General features: G+C 42.0%; 1 protein-coding gene across 2 annotated transcripts in view; it reads left to right on the top strand.

The window, feature by feature from the left end:
- KIAA1755 (KIAA1755 ortholog) overlaps nt 1-17,128 on the top strand; it is a 696,136-nt gene that overhangs the window by 479,014 nt on the left and 199,994 nt on the right. The gene's annotated exons all lie outside the window — the stretch shown is intronic.

Raw genomic sequence — 17,128 nt, 5'->3', positions numbered from 1 at the left:
TAATTTTAAGACTTTCGGTATTCACAGAAGGCATTTAGGAGTCCTAAAGTTAGGACTCCTAACTTTACTACTACTAAATTGAGAAAAATCCTAATTTTAAGACTTTCGGTATTCACAGAAGGCATTTAGGAGTCCTAAAGTTAGGACTCCTTACTTCTGTGAATACCGAAATGAGTAAGTGCCTTCTGTGAATACCAAAATGATAGTAAGTTTAGGATTTTGTCTTAAGTTAGTTCTGTAAATCGGGCCCTTGCATTGTGCATTGGCCAGCACTAGAAGCGCAACACTGTAGTAAGTGTGGACAACATCAAATAAAAAGACTGCTTATTGTCTTAGATTTACTCCTGAAAGTTTTTTTTAACAAGTCTGGCTTGTGAACATTATGGACAGACTGTAGGAAGGACTAAAGAAAGAAAGCACTTACATCTACCAGACTGCATCAGAAAGACAGAGCAGCACTGCAGCACCACATGGCAGACACCAATGCAATCATACGCCACTGGTACCCACAATGATACTGCATCATGTTTCCAATTCCATAGAGCAGCCTCTTGCTGCTGCACACCTTTGCTCACAGATCTGAAGCACCGAAAGGTCCCTGATGATGGAACACTTGACACATGGTTTGATGCCACAGAGCACATTATAGGAAAGGAGAAGAGGAGTGGATCAGCACCTGCCCCTATCACGACAAATCCTGAGCCAAGCACCTTAACACCCATTGGCCTCACTGTGGAGTTAGTCGATCACCAAGAGAACATGTTTGCCGGTCCTGAAGAAAGTGCACACTGCACCACAAAGAACGAGAAGAGGCTCAAGTGACTAGAAGTCTCAACAGCGTAGTCAAAAAGATGCCTGCCGGATCACCGAGAAGGAGGAAAGGAAAGGAGTGTGATCAGCTGGTCCACACTGGGAATCCTGACACCTGACCAAGCCTGAAAAGAGAGAAGATCAGGTGAGACCGGACCTGGAAGTAGCCTCCGTAACCGGATCATTACCATGACTGTGTGTGCATCTAACGACATAAGCAAGACTCTCATGTGGAGTGACTATGACCTTGCAACAGACCAGCAGGAGAAAAAAGAAGCCACATGCATGCTCTAACTGACTCTGTGCCCCAAGCTTCGCAGCGCAAATGTTCAGATAATCACCGGCTGCCTCCTGAACCTTGGCATGCACCCCAAGAGATACAGATGCCTTGCACACGTAGAAGACTTAGATCACCACCAAATCACAGTTTCCCATCAATGAAGTCCTTCTGGTCACCATCACTTCGACCATTGACAAAGGAAGTGTCAGGCTCCTCTGCAGTTTTCCCCAGAGTTGTATTGATGCTATGAGGGGGCCCACCTCTAGACCACCCCAAGTCTGGCTTAGGACAACACACAGACTTTTGGGGTAATCAAGCGGGGGAAAAGGAAAGGTAGGGGACAGCAGGGAGGGAGATCTGAGGATGAGAAAAAACAGAGTCTAAGCACAACAGGTCAATGATTACACATAACACATTGTCATAAATACCTCCCCTTGGGAAACCTATTTCTTGCCCCTCACCTGAAAAGGAAAATAAGTGGAGTCTAAAACATAGAAGAGGGAAGAGGGCAGTGGCACGCTCAGATCCATACGCTCTGGTTAACAAACGAAAGGAAGACAGCATGTTACTTAGTTATAGGTAGTTCAAGCATATACATTCATTTGTCTTATCCCCATGGCACATGCCCAAGCGAAGGGAAGGAGAGTCTGGTGCCCAGCTCTGCTCGACAGCGTGCTCTCTTTAACCTCTCTCCTATAGGCATAAAACAACAAAAGGGTGGTGACTACTTGTGAATAGTCAAGAACAATAACCTCTTGTTCTTTGTTCGTTAGAACACAGTAGAATAAACAACATCCAAAAAAACACGATATTATTGCTCTATAATAGTAGCCCAAAGAATCAACAGTTTCTCATCCGAATAAGGATCTCGAATGTGTCTTTATACACCCTTAGACTTATCCAGAAGTGAAACAAAAGAAACTCCTCTGCAAGAGGCCTTAGAAAACAGACCTCGCCAACAGAGAAGTTTGGACCCCAATGGCCACGTGATAAAGCAACAGTACGAAAAGAGGTGACCACACTCCTTAGGTCATCTTAGTCAAGCAATACCAACAGACATGCTTTACTCTGCAAGAAACCGGATTTGAGTTTCAACCAACAGAGAAGCGTTAAATAACAAAATCCCCAGGCCACCACAATGTTCTCCGAAGAATTGTGGAGATAGCCTGGCTTGCAGTAAATACACACAAGAGAGTACCAATCGGCAATGTTAAGTAGCACGTCCCGCTTGTACTCAGTAAGTCCACGAAAGGCTGTGCATGTGCACTCTTACCGGACACCAAATAGGAGCCTCGAAACACCTACGGAGCCTGCCGGTCAAGAAACAAGAATAATCGGCACCGCGGCTCCATTGCTGGTGCTTCTTGTGCTGTTTCCGGGTCGCGCATTGTCACGCATTGTGCGACCCGCAAGGATTGCTGGGGGGTGTCGTTCCAAGCAAGCGGCTTCCCGTTCTGCCGATCCTGGATAGACAGGCAGTGATTACCAGCGGCCGGGGAAAACCGTGACAGGAAGAGTACCTACAACCATGAAAGCAAGTCGTCAACAACAGTTATACAGGTTCACCCTACAAGCAACATCATGCCAGTCCCATTGAACTGCATCGCCACTACTATCCATGGAGTATCTTACTGTCCGAGTGGAGTCTGACAACATTCAAACACCAAGAGCTGTGAAGCACCAATGACACTCTGAAGAACCAATCAAACAGCCAATGTCTGCTCATCCCATCTACATCCTGATCCTCTGGTCTGTAGAATGTCTTGACCATGACCCAACTTCCCCAATGTTTGCACAAGTAACTAGGTTGTTGTTCCTTGGTGTTCTTGCAGCAGGCCATATTCTGTGCTGACACAGCCCCAGCACACACCTCATGCAGTCCAGTGATGACCCAATCAAGGGTCTCCACACGCGAGAGACAGACTTGACACTGCACCACGGCAGATGCCAGGAGGTAGATAGCTTCAGAACAGAGACCCCATCAGGTTGTGGACTATATTCCCAATCTCAATAAGACTCTCCAGTGAACCAAGCAACATAACAGAGTAAACCTGTGTGATGGACCCCAAAAACATTCCTGATGCACCCCTTTTGAGATATTGACAGCAACCTCAAATCAGCCTGAACATCAGAAGAGTAGATCAAGTCTATATTATGGACATGATTCTAGCTGGTATGCTGTCGGAAGGTCCTGGACTTCTTTAAAAACGTATTTTTGTCCTGTCTCACATAGGTTAAATTATGAATGCGAGCGGAGATATCCTGTTGCAGCTAGCATTATCAATGTCTGAGCAAATTTTCTGTTAATAAAAATCACATTCTATATTTGACCTATTGCTAATACAAACTATATTTACATCGTCATCCATCTTGTTTCAACGTCATACTGTGTCACGTGATAGTATAGTTGACTCCGTTGCTAAAATACTTTGCTAAATTCACATGACAGCACAAAAAGTTCTCAGGGAGACTCCCCTGAATGTACTAAGCCAAGGAAAAATCTTGCTTGCCCTATTTCTGTTCTCATTAGATCAGTTGAACAGTTTGATCAAGTCTGTGAGGACGATCGAACCAATATGTATTGGTGGTAGGAAAATCACCAATGTGTTCTATGTAGAAATATTTCCTTAGAGTGTTTTCTATTTGTGTAAACTTCATAAATCATGTGTTATCCACCGAAAGTATGATCGCCATTGTCCAAAGCACTATAAAAGAGTGTGCATTTCTCTCACTGTTAGCTGAGAGATCAGATTCCCATTCTTAGAAGGCGAATCTACTCTGAAATTCATACTGAACTGTACTGAGTTCATTCACTTATGAGTTACATGCTATGCTTCTATTTTACTGATAATTGCAAAAAACACAATTGATGGACAGAATGCAGAACAAGGCCTTACATTCACCCCAGTACAAAGATCTGGGCCTAAATCCATCGTTTTTTTGCACTCCACACCACCCTAGGTCAGACAATGGCTATATGCAAATCAGCCTTGACCCTGTGCCTCATGGGAACAGTCCAGCCCGAACTACCAAGCCATGTCTTTCCTAGACCGGAATCAAGCATCCAAGGACCGGTTTCTGGCTATCAGCCTTCTTCAGCCTGGATAGCTTGACTCCAGTGATGTGGAGAGCCTGGGACTCACGTCTGAGCAAACCCAGCCCACTCGGGGTGAAAAATTGCAAAAAACACAGTTGATGGACAGAATGCAGAACAATGTCTTACATTCACCCCAGTACAAAGGTCTGGGCCTAAATCCATCATTTTTTTGCACTCCACACCACCCTAGGTCAGACAATGGCTATATGCAAATCAGCCTTGACCCTGTGCCTCATGGGAACAGTCCAGCCCGAACTACCAAGCCATGTCTTTCCTAGACCGGAATCAAGAATCCAAGGACCGGTTTCTGGCTATCAGCCTTCTTCAGCCTGGATAGCTTGACTCCAGTGATGTGGAGAGCCTGGGACTCATGTCTGAGCATACCCAGCCCACTCGGGTGAAAATTGCAAAAAACACAGTTGATGGACAGAATGCAGAACAATGTCTTACATGGCAGGGTATGCTCAGACGTGAGTCCCTTGCTCACTTTGCCACTGGATTCAAGCAAGCCGGCTGAAGACGGCTGAAGACGGCTGAAGACGGCTGGAATGCCAGAAACCGGTCCTCGGAAGCTTGTTTCCGGTCCAGGGAAGACATGGCCTGGCAGTTCGGGCTGGACTGTTCCCATGAGGCACAGGGTCAGACTGATTTGCATATAGCCATGTCTGAACTGGGGTGGCAGAGTGGGCTAAAGAACGGTGATGGATTAAACCCAGATCTTTTGACTGGGTGTGAGTGTTTGATTGATTCAGATGCTCCGTCCATCACCACCCCCTTTTGTACCGCTTTTGGCCGCCATAAGTGTGGCAGGGCATGCTCAGACGTGAGTCCCTTGCTCACTTTGCCACTGGATTCAAGCAAGCCGGGTTGAAGACGGCTGGAATGCCAGAAACCGGTCCTCGGAAGCTTGTTTCTGGTCCAGGGAAGACATGGCTTGGCAGTTCGGGCTGTACTGTTCCCATGAGGCACAGGGTCAGACTGATTTGCATATAGCCATGTCTGAACTGGGGTGGCAGAGTGGGCTAAAGAACAGTGATGGATTAAACCCAGATCATTTGACTGGGTGTGAGTGTTTGATTGATTCAGATGCCCCGTCCATCACCACCCACTTTTGTACCGCTTTTGGACGCCATAAGTGTGGCAGGGTATGCTCAGACGTGAGTCCCTTGCTCAATTTGCCACTGGATTCAAGCAAGCCGGCTGAAGACGGCTGAAATGCCAGAAACCGGTCCTTGGAAGCTTGTTTACGGTCCAGGGAAGACATGGCTTGGCAGTTCGGGCTGGACTGTTCCCATGAGGCACAGGGTCAGACTGATTTGCATATAGCCATGTCTGAACAGGGGTGGCAGAGTGGGCTAAAGAACGGTGATGGGTTAAACCCAGATCTTTTGACTGGGTATGAGTGTTTGATTGATTCAGATGCTCCGTCCATCACCACCCCCTTTTGTACCACTTTTGGCCGCCATAAGTGTGGCAGGGTATGCTCAGACGTGAGTCCCTTGCTCACTTTGCCACTGGATTCAAGCAAGCCGGGCTGAAGACGGCTGGAATGCCAGAAACCGGACCTCGGAAGCTTGTTTCCGGTCCAGGGAAGACATGGCTTGGCAGTTCGGGCTGGACTGTTCCCATGAGGCACAGGGTCAGACTGATTTGCATATAGCCATGTCTGAACTGGGGTGGCAGAGTGGGCTAAAGAACGGTGATGGATTAAACCCAAATCTTTTGACTGGGTGTGAGTGTTTGATTGATTCAGATGCTCCGTCCATCACCACCCCCTTTTATATCTAATTTACTGATGGCATACTTTGTATGTTGACTTAAATACTTAAATAAAGCATTTTAAAAGATATATTGTCTGTCATTCTTATAAGAATGTTTCAGGAGTGTTATGGGAGCCCAATTTAATTATAAAGTGACTGTTCCAATAAGGTAGCACTAAAGTCCAAGCTACAGGGACTACACAGCTCTGAAAATTGAAACTCCAGTGAGGAATTTGTATGGTTTTAGTTGGGAATCTTGTAAGGGTTCCAAGTGCCGACAAATGCTTCCACTTCTGTCCTGCTGATTGACCCTGGAGATCCATAGACTCTGGTGTCTAGTTTATTTTGTTTTGTTTACAAAGGTTGGACATGCCCTTTCTTTTAGATTTTGGGAGGAATGTCGTGTCCTACTGGACACGTAACGAGGCAGCCCCTCCCTTGGGGCGGTACGTACACCCACCCCACACCTAACTATAACAGGCGTCCCAAGTCAGGTGACATTGTAAATAAAAGGGCTCAGGCACTTGAGCTAGTGCCAGTTAAGTCACAGCACTTATGGTGTAAATGTCATTATTCATCTCAGCATGTGAGTTTAGGGCCCGCAGGACTTAACACCTTGGATTAACCAGAACAAAATGGATATTTAGAATTGTGCATGTTTATGTTGTGCTCAAAAATGACTTTAGCGCTGGTGGCGCCCGGTGCGACATTGTTTGTTGGTGCCCCCCAATGACCACCTCTGCCACGGATGTGTAGCCCAAACACAGAATTCTAAACATAACAAAATGGTTGCGGGTGTTCTCTTTAATAATAAGAATTGATTTCTACCCAAAGGAACCCTTTTGGCAACATTAGGAAAATGAAAGATGGGGAAAATATAACGCTCCAATCTATACCTTGCAGTTGCTTGCAGCTCGTCAATGGCCGTTAATAGTTCGCTGTTCTATGTTAGGATTTAAACTTCTAAACTGCAAGTAACAATAAGATATGTCTGACAAAAGCAGTAACCTACTGACCTATTTTCATTATATGCACTTTGTGATCTGCATGGTACCGTCTTTGCAGTAGGCATATTAACCCTCTGTGTTACTTTAGGATGCGTCAAAACTTCCACTGGTCAACACTCCGAGCTATTGTTGCCTGAAAATTACTGCAGGCAAGGAACGCGGCATGAATTGCTTTAAAAACTATAATATACGTGCAAACAAAGCTTTAAACCACGCAGTGGTTAGCCAGTTGACCAATAGGTTACCCGAGACCTTTTGAGCTTAAGGAAACAACAAAAATCGATGTTTGCCATCAGGTTAATGTAATTTATAAATATGTCCACTAGGTGGCCCTAAGTGCTCGTTGTGACTCATTTAAAATAGAGCCTCTGCTTAAACTGAACATTATCAGTAGCTAAGGCTCAGTTCCAACTATGTGGCGTCTGGAGCGATTCAAAATACCGATAAGATGTTTGATAAGCGGCACCGAGCGGCACGAGCTCAGAATAGGACATCTTAAAGGGTATATTTTCAGGCAGCAGTTGTGGCGCTGTTCTCTTCATAGCTGCGTGGGCAATTATCATCATCAAAACTCTTTATTCGATCAAAATTTAAAATGATCATAAAAGAATAAATACATACACATCACAATTCCATAAAATACCATCATTAAAATCCGTTCCCATCAAATTGCGTGGGCAATTATATAGTGACAATAGAGAGCGAGTTTTAAGTGTTTGGGAGAGGCGCTGCGTATATTTACCAGTAATACTTAAGTAGGCTTGGATTAAGGTGTTTGTTAGTAAAACACACTGCGTGATCACTGCGCTGTTCATAACCGGATGTTCTAAAAATATAAGACTTCTGATCCTCTTATAAAGAAAACAATGACCGCTGATATCCTAATCAGGGTGTCTGCGGCTGCTTAGAAAACGACATAATATTAACAGATTAATAAAGTGTATACAAATAAAGAATTAAAATGTAACACTGAAAAATGGTAAATTGTTTGTGAATGTGCAGGAATTTGAAATCGGAATGAAAAAATGAAGTTGGTTTATATCAGATTGATACCTGAGACCAGTGCAAGTGCATCATACAGACCGTAGTTTGGACGATGGATGGATGGCCTCAATTAAATTTAACAGAGCTCCAAAATTCCCATTAAAATAAAATAGTTTTTTGTGTGAATTAAATTAATTTTGTATATTTGTATTTGCTTGAATCCGTAATTTGGTTCAAATCTTCAAAATTGCTTAGGTCAGGGTCCTCTGTTTCCAATAAGGACTCAACTACAATGGGCTCAAAAACAATGAACTCAAAGTTAGTTTTACGAGAAGTTATTTTTTGAGAAGCGACCTAGGGCCTGATTATGATAGCGGGCAGTCGAACTGCCGCTCGCTATCACAGCAGTCAAAAGACTGCCTACAAGCAAACAGCGGTCTGACAGCCACTGGTCACAATGTGGTCCTTTTCATGGCGGCATGTGCCTCAGCCCAGGAAAAGGGCCGCAGCACACACTGCCGTGAAAAGGAGCACTTGCTCCACGTCCATGGACCGTCTGCATGGCACATGGTGCATGGAGGTGCATGCAGGCACTACATGTTCCCCCCAAGGCCAATTTACAGTGGCCCACGATGAACGCGGGCCCTGTTTAGGGCCCCCAAATTCTGTTTCTGACAGCCTTTTCATGGCAGTCTTAACTAGCCCTGGGCGGAGTTGGCGGAGTGGGGCTTCGCGGAGCTACGCGAAGTGGGCGAGAAACTACGCCCACCTCCGCACTCCGCGTAGCCCCACTCCGCAAAACCACTGGCCGCCAGCCCCGCCACCCGCCTCCCTCCCGCCCTCCCTAAATACTTTCAAATAAAGGAATGAAATAATTTAAAAAGCACTTACCTTGCCGCCGCTGCCCGCCGCGTCCCCGGGGCTCGCTATCTTCTGTCTTCTTTAGTAATGCGCATGCGCGGGCGGCCGCGCATGCGCATTTTCTCGTGAAAATGCGCATGCGTGGCCGCCCGCGCATGCGCATTCCTAAAGAAGACGGAAGATGGAAGATAACGAGCCCCGGGGACGCGGCGGGCAGCGGCGGCAAGGTAAGTGCTTTTTAAATTATTTCATTCCTTTATTTGAAAGTATTTAGGGAGGGCGGGAGGGAGGCGGGTGGCGGCCAGCTACGCTCCGTCTGCGGAGCGTGCGTAGTGCCGCCTGGCTCCGCCAGCTCCGCAAAATGCGGAGTAGGCGGCACTACGCACACTCCGTGCACGGAGCGTAGCTGGCCGCCCACCCTTAGTCTTAACCACCATGAAAAGGCTATTGGATTGGGATAGCATAATCCCAACTGCAGTGCTTGCCTCAGTATGGCTTCCATTCGCGAATTTAAAACCAACCACCCCCCATTGGGATCACGGATCCTGGTGAAGGCAGCGGTCATACCCCCTACCACTGTGGGTCTGACCTCCGGTATTCTAATCCAGCAGTGGGAGAGAGGGACTGTCGGCGGGTTGACCACCATTGACGGCCTGTTGGTGGTGGTCTGCCTGACGTCTAATTATCAAGGACCCCCTGAAGACATAGATATTATGATTCCTAGGTCAGGGATTAGTAAACAATTGGCATAAAACAACCTAGGCAATCAGTGTTTTGAACTTGTTAAGTGAGATATTAGAAGAGGAAAAGCTACCAATCAGGTCAGTTTCTAATATTTATTAACATTTGTATTTAAAAACATCAATTACATGTCAAAAAAGTATATGGACAAATAAATTAATTACAGTACATTAATGCAAATGGGTACAGCAAAACAAAGTTGGATTACAATAAAAAGTTTTTAAGTAAAAAGTGGCACAATAATTCTCGACGCGCGTTTCGGCGACCAGCGCCTTCTTCTGGAGGAGCCACGTATTTTCTATAAATTGAATTTATAAGAATAAAAGATAAAAAACAAAAGAGAAATACAATTAGAAATGAACAATTCAATTTTAGGAAGAACATAATAAAATAGACAAGTAGCCTTATATAGACCTCTTATATTGAGACAAGTTCACTAATAAAGTAATTTCAACATTCATTTCAGTTCCTTGTATATTTCCAACCAAAAAGGATCAATACTCAGGACAGCTAGGGGGGGGGGGAGAGAAGAAGGAGAACAGGGGGCAGTGGAGCGTGTCTCAGGGGAAGAAGGACACAGATGACTAATTCTCTTATCGATTCATCAATAAACCCTGTTATCTATAGAGGAGTCATTAACTATTTATGGATGAAAAGCTCAAGGCTTATCTTAGTGAATTCAAACATAAGTCAAGATAGTATTTTTCTATAAAAAGGAGAAAACAATTAATTCAAGCATGTCTATAACTAGGTTTAATGCCTAATTTAGGGGGACCTAATTCCATGTCTTTGATACTTACAGGTCAGGTTACAGAAAGTCGTGATGTATTAAGGTCAGAGCTTGAATGGCTCGATTTCTTTCTTCACGATAAAGTTCTAAATAGCAGGTCTCAGAACTGTGAACAACATATCACAATTAGGGTCTCCAATGCCTATTTATGAGGGACTTAATTCCATGTCTTTGATACTTACAGTTTGTGCTAGATAAAGTCGTGATGTATTAAGGTCAGAGCTGAATAGCTCGGTTTCTTTCTTCACGATAGTGTTCTAAATAACGGGTCTCAGAACTGTGAACAACATATCACAATTAGGGTCTCCAATATGATGATTGATAAACTAGGCCGATGTCAAGCGAAGGCCCTTAAAGCCTACTTTGAAAATTATAACATTTACCTATTAAATTTAGTTTGGTGCGTCCCAGAGACATCACTATCCTTAGATGTATTATGAGACGAAGGGATAACTATTTATTTTCACTCGTTTTCCCGGTTCCTATATCATAATAAGATTTAGACATAGAGCGGGGATTCCCCTTGTTACAATCATGTTCCGTTCTTGACATGTTGAAAAAAGATTAATATTAATCTTCTTAAGGGCCTTTGTTTGACATCGGCCTAGTTTATCCATCATCATATTGGAGACCCTAATTGTGATATGTTGTTCACAGTTCTGAGACCCGTTATTTAGAACACTATCGTGAAGAAAGAAACTGATCTATGCAGCTCTGACCTTAATACATCACGACTTTATCTAGCACAAACTGTAAGTATCAAAGACATGAAATTAAGTCCCCCAAAAATAGGCATTGGAGACCCTAATTGTGATATGTTGTTCACAGTTCTGAGACCTGCTATTTAGAACACTATTGTGAAGAAAGAAATCGAGCAATTCAAGCTCTGACCTTAAAACATCACGACTTTCTCTAACCTGACCTGTAAGCATCAAAGACATGGAATTAGGTCCCCCTAAATTAGGCATTAAACCTAGTTATAGACATACTTGAATTAATTGTTTTCTCCTTTTTATAGAAAAATACTATCTTGACTTATGTTTGAATTCACTAAGATAAGCCTTGAGCTTTTCATCCATAAATAGTTAATGACTCCTCTATAGATAACAGGGTTTATTGATGAATCTATAAGAGAATTAGTCATCTGTGTCCTTCTTCCCCATATACACTCTCCACTGCCCCCTGTTCTCCTTCTTCTCTCCCCCCCTAGCTGTCCTGAGTACTGATCCTTTTTGGTTGGAAATATACAAGGAACTGAAATGAATGTTGAAGTTACTTTATTAGTGAACTTGTCTCAATATAAGACGTCTATATAAGGCTACTTGTCTATTTTATTAAGTTCTTCCTAAAATTGAATTGTTCATTTCTAATTGTATTTCTCTTTTGTTTTTTATCTTTTATTCTTATAAATTCAATTTTTAGAAAAAACGTGGCTCCTCCAGAGGAAGGCGCTGGTCGCCGAAACGCTCGTCGAGAATTATTGTGCCACTTTTTACTTAAAAACTTTTTATTGTAATCCAACTTTGTTTTGCTGTACCCATTTGCATTAATGTACTGTAATTAATTTATTTGTCCATATACTTTTTTTGACATGTAATTGATGTTTTTAAATACAAATGTTAATAAATATTAGAAACTGACCTGATTGGTAGCTTTTCCTCTTCTAATATCTCACTTAACAAGTTCAAAACACTGATTGCCTAGGTTGTTTTATGCCAATTGGTGGTGGTCTGCCTACCATCATAATCAGGCCCCTAACTATTATTATGCTTGCAATAACTAATAGGCCACGCTGCACCATTCGTCATCACAACAGGGTTCCACGGGCAGGACCTTGCTTCCTGTCCCGCTTACCAATCCTCATATTCCTCCGACTTATCCGCTGGGCATTGATCATCAAATGGAGGACCTTCCTGTACGGAAATTACTTCCACTCCTGTGTAATCCTATTCAGGTTATCTCTCAGGCATATAGATCACCATGTCCTGATGATGATCCCCCATTCTAAGTTGGGATCAAAACGTCGTCGACACCCACACCATGACTCCAATTTGATGATTTATGTGGAGCACAAGATGTTTCTCGCACTGGGACTGTTGTAAATATGTATAGTTGGAAGTCACTTTGGAAGCAAATGCCTGAGGTCTGGAAATCCGGTGATTTCCATACCCCACCACTTTTTACCCACTGGATTGTATTTATATTGGTTCTTTCTGTATTTATTGTTTGTTTAAATAGACACAATTCTTTCATTTGGATTAAAACCAACACAGCTCTAATTGTAGATCTGTGCCTATAACATTATATTTATTTTGTAGGGACCACTGTCTCTTGAACACGTGGAGAGGTTTATATGGTGGGGCATCTTCTGTAACCCACTTTGCAGCTGCTCGCAGAGAAAGAGCAAGAACATGTGGATGGCGAACTGGCTCTGATTTCACTGTCCATCTTGCACTCAGCTTTTAGGCAAAATGGAGGTTATGACCAGCTATGTGTATAACCTTACCTTAGGAGTACCTGACTGAATCACGATCGCTTTCCTACATGTAGTCAAGCCGATGTTCCAGATCATTGTATTTGTTATAAACATACTAATGCTTGAAAATATAGCTATTTTTTTTTAATAACTCACAATAAGGTTATTCTTTCAAGAGGTTACTGAACTTAATGTACATGAAGGGCCTGTGTGCAGCCTCCTGGGCGAACATGCTCACTTTAAACCATAAAGCTTTATTTCGAAAAGCACTGGATTACCTGAAGTTGCGCTTCACTTCATGCATCGTTCTAGGATATTAAGGTAAGCTCCTCCTGCTCATTTATTATTCACTTTGGGGTCCACCCAGGACAACCTTTTAAAACAAATTGAGGTAGGGGGCGTGCAGCCCACCTCCCGAGCCTTGGCAGAACCCAGGATCCCATCCCGAGTCTATTTTATAGAATATGGGGAGGGTGTTTGCACCCACCCTCCCGACCCTCATTGGGTCCCGGGGACCCGATCCCTGGTGCCTATTATAGAAATTAAGGGGAAGGGTTTGCAGCACCCCTCCCTGACCCTCCTTGGGCTCCAGGGACCCCATCCCTGGGGCCTATTTTAGAAATGAAGGAGAAAAGAGTAAGCATACCCCCTTCCCTGACCTTCCTTGGCCCCCGGGTATTCTATCACCCAGGGCCTATTTAATTATAGAGAGGTGGCGCAAAGCCCCTCTCCCTGAGCCTTCATAAGCCCGGGGATCCCATCCCCTGGGGCCAGAGGTGGGTGGCCTGAAACCCACCCATGGCGCCCACAAACCACTGCCTGGGGGCCACAGATAGAGCCATGGCCCAGCTAGCTCCCCAAATGCTGCAGGAGCTGACTTTGCTCCCCCCTGAGGGGAGCAGCTGCTTTTGTTTACTACCTCCTGTCGAGAGCAATCAGAGTTCGAGGAAACAGGGCCCAGGGTCCTAACAGGTATGTATATATATACAAATATATACAGACACACACACAGATATGTGCCAAAATGAGATAAATGGATCCTATTGAAATTTTATTAATTTTATCAATAATTCTCAATCATGCTCTCTTGCTGCTTTTCAATCAAATGGGATATTGTCACTATTACTGTGAGAGCAGGCAAAAACTAAAGGTAACAGGTGGACCTTCCATGGTATTATTAAAGTGTACCAGCCAACAGGGTGGTTTTAAAGCGCATTCCAAGACTGTACTGAAGTTGAGATGGGGTGGCAAGTATTGAGTTTTGTAAGCTTACAGGCTTCCACCACCACCGGATGGGGTCCCATGGACATATGTGGGGATCATGCAAGTGTTTGTTCAAGTAAACATTGCTTAGGACATCTAGCTAGGGGCAACAGGTCAGCTGAAGAAATATTATCCTGGAATCCAAGAAGTGTTTAGGGCATCTGAAGTGGAGGGTATGGATCACTGACATAATATCGAGGGACATAATATCAAGTACCAGAAATATCGGCGAAAAAATATCGACAGACAGAATATCGACTTTGTATCTACAAACAGGTAAGTACAAAAATATTGAGTAAAAAATATCGTTTACAAAAATATAGTTTGTAAAAATATCGACTTTATTAAAAACAATGTTAAATTAAATTAATATTAAAAATGATTTAGTAAAATATACTTAAAAATACTTAAATTAACTTATAATAATTAAATAATTAATTAACGTTATTAAAAAAAAATCCATCATATTTGTTAAAACATATATATATATAGTAACATAATATAATTAAAAAATATCAAATATTATTACCGTAGGATAGCGGAAGTGTAAAATTACTATTCTCACTCCAGAGAGTGCAACAGTAGGGAAAGCGTTGGATAGCGTAGGGGTAAAAATTACTATTCCCACTCCAGAGAGTGCAACAGTAGGAAAAGCGTTGGATAGCGTAGGGGTAAAAATTACTATTCCCACTCCAGAGAGTGCAACAGTAGGGAAAGGGTTAGATAGCATAGGGGTAAAACTTACTATTCCCACTCCAGAGAGTTCAACAGTAGGGAAAGCTTTGGATAGCGTAGGGGTAAAAATTACTATTCCCACTCCAGAGAGTGCAACAGTAGGGAAAGCGTTGGCTAGCGTAGGGGTAAAAATTACTATTCCCACTCCAGAGATTGAAACAGTAGGGAAAGCATTGGATAGTGTAGGGGTAAAAATTACTATTCCCACTCCAAAGAGTGCAACAGTAGGGAAAGTGTTGGATAGCGTAGGGGTTAAAATTACTATTCCCACTCCAGAGAGTGCAACAGTAGGAAAAGCGTTGGATAGCGTAGGGGTAAAAATTACTATTCCCACTCCAGAGAGTGCAACAGTAGGGAAAGGGTTAGATAGCATAGGGGTAAAACTTACTAGTCCCACTCCAGAGAGTTCAACAGTAGGGAAAGCTTTGGATAGCGTAGGGGTAAAAATTACTATTCCCACTCCAGTGAGTGCAACAGTAAGGAAAGCGTTGGATAACGGGGGGGTAAAAATTACTATTCCCACTCCAGAGAGTGCAACAGTAGGGAAAGCGTTGGATAGCGTAGGGGTAAAAATTACTATTCCCACTCCAGAGATTGAAACAGTAGGGAAAGCATTGGATAGTGTAGGGGTAAAAATTACTATTCCCACTCCAAAGAGTGCAACAGTAGGGAAAGTGTTGCATAGCGTAGGGGTTCAAATTACTATTCCCACTCTAGAAAGTGCAACAGTAGGTAAGGCGTTGGATAGCGTAGAGGTAAAAATTACTATTCCCACTCCAGAGAGTGCAACAGTAGGGAAAGGGTTGGATAGCGTAGGGGTAAAAATTACTATTCCCACTCCAGAGAGTGCAACAGTAGGGAAAGCGTTAGATAGCGTAGAAGTAAAAATTACTATTCCCACTCCAAAGAGTGCAACAGTAGGGAAACGTTGGATAGCGTAGGGATAAAAATTACTATTCCCACTCCAAAGAGTGCAACCGTAGGGAAAGCGTTGGATAGCGTAGGGGTTAAAATCACTGTTCCCACTCCAGAAAGTGCAACAGTAGGTAAGGCGTTGGATAGCGTAGAGGTAAAAATTACTATTCCCACTCCAGAGAGTGCAACAGTAGGGAAAGCGTTGGATAGCGTAGGGGTAAAAATGTATATTCCCACTCCAGAGAGCGCAACAGTAGGGAAAGCGTTGGATAGCCTAGGGGTAAAAATTATTATTCCCACTCCAGAGAGTGCAACAGTAGTGAAAGGGTTGGATAGCGTAGGGGTAAAAATTACTATTCCCGCTCCAGTGAGTGCAACAGTAGGGAAAGTAGATACTTCATATATTAAATAAAAATATAAATATATATATATTAATATCTATGAAAAAAATTATTTACAAGTAATTACCAATTTAATATAATATAAAAATTAATTAATTACAAATACTAATTTAATGTAATCATTACAATTAGTTATCTATTAATACTAATTAATTACAAATTAACAATTAATTAATTAGTAATTAAAAACTTACTTAACAATTAAAATAAAATAAATACCCTAAAATAATTTACATATTTAATTAATTCTAACTAAATTACTTCCCACCCTACTCCCCTATAAACCCACAACCCGCTACAGAAATTAAATTAGTTATATTTACCTTAATTATCAATTAATCAATTAAATAAAATTAATTAGCAATTAAAATGTAATTAATTACAAAATAAAAATGAATTAACAATTAATTATAAACAAATACCAATAAATAAATGTACATATTTAATTAATTATAATTAAATTACTTCCCACCCTACTCCCCTATAAACCCACAACCCGCTTCAGAAATTAAATTAGTTAAATTAACATAATTATCGATTAATCAATTAAAAAAAATAATTGGCAATTAAAATGCTATTAATTACAAAACAAAAATTAATTAACAATTAATTATAAACAAATACCAATAAATACATTTACATATTTAATTAATTATAAATAAATTACTTCCCACCCTACTCCCCTATAAATCCACAACCCGCTACAGAATTTAAATTAGTTCAATTAACATAATTATCAATTAAATAAAATTAATTGGCAATTAAAATGTAATTAATTACAAAATAAAAATTAATTAACAAATAATTATAAACAAATACCAATAAATAAATTGACATATTTAATTAATTATAATTAAATTACTTCCCACCCTATTCCCCTATAAACCCACAACCCGCTACAGAACTAAATTACTCAAAATATAAATAACATTAAATTGATTCATTAAATTACATTGTAACATAAATAAACACTTTTAACTCATAAAATACACTATAAAAAATTTGATA

Source organism: Lissotriton vulgaris, chromosome 7 (assembly GCF_964263255.1).
Source record: "Lissotriton vulgaris chromosome 7, aLisVul1.2, whole genome shotgun sequence".
Classification (NCBI taxonomy): Eukaryota; Metazoa; Chordata; class Amphibia; order Caudata; family Salamandridae; genus Lissotriton; species Lissotriton vulgaris.
This window is presented reverse-complemented; position numbering and strand designations above follow the sequence as displayed.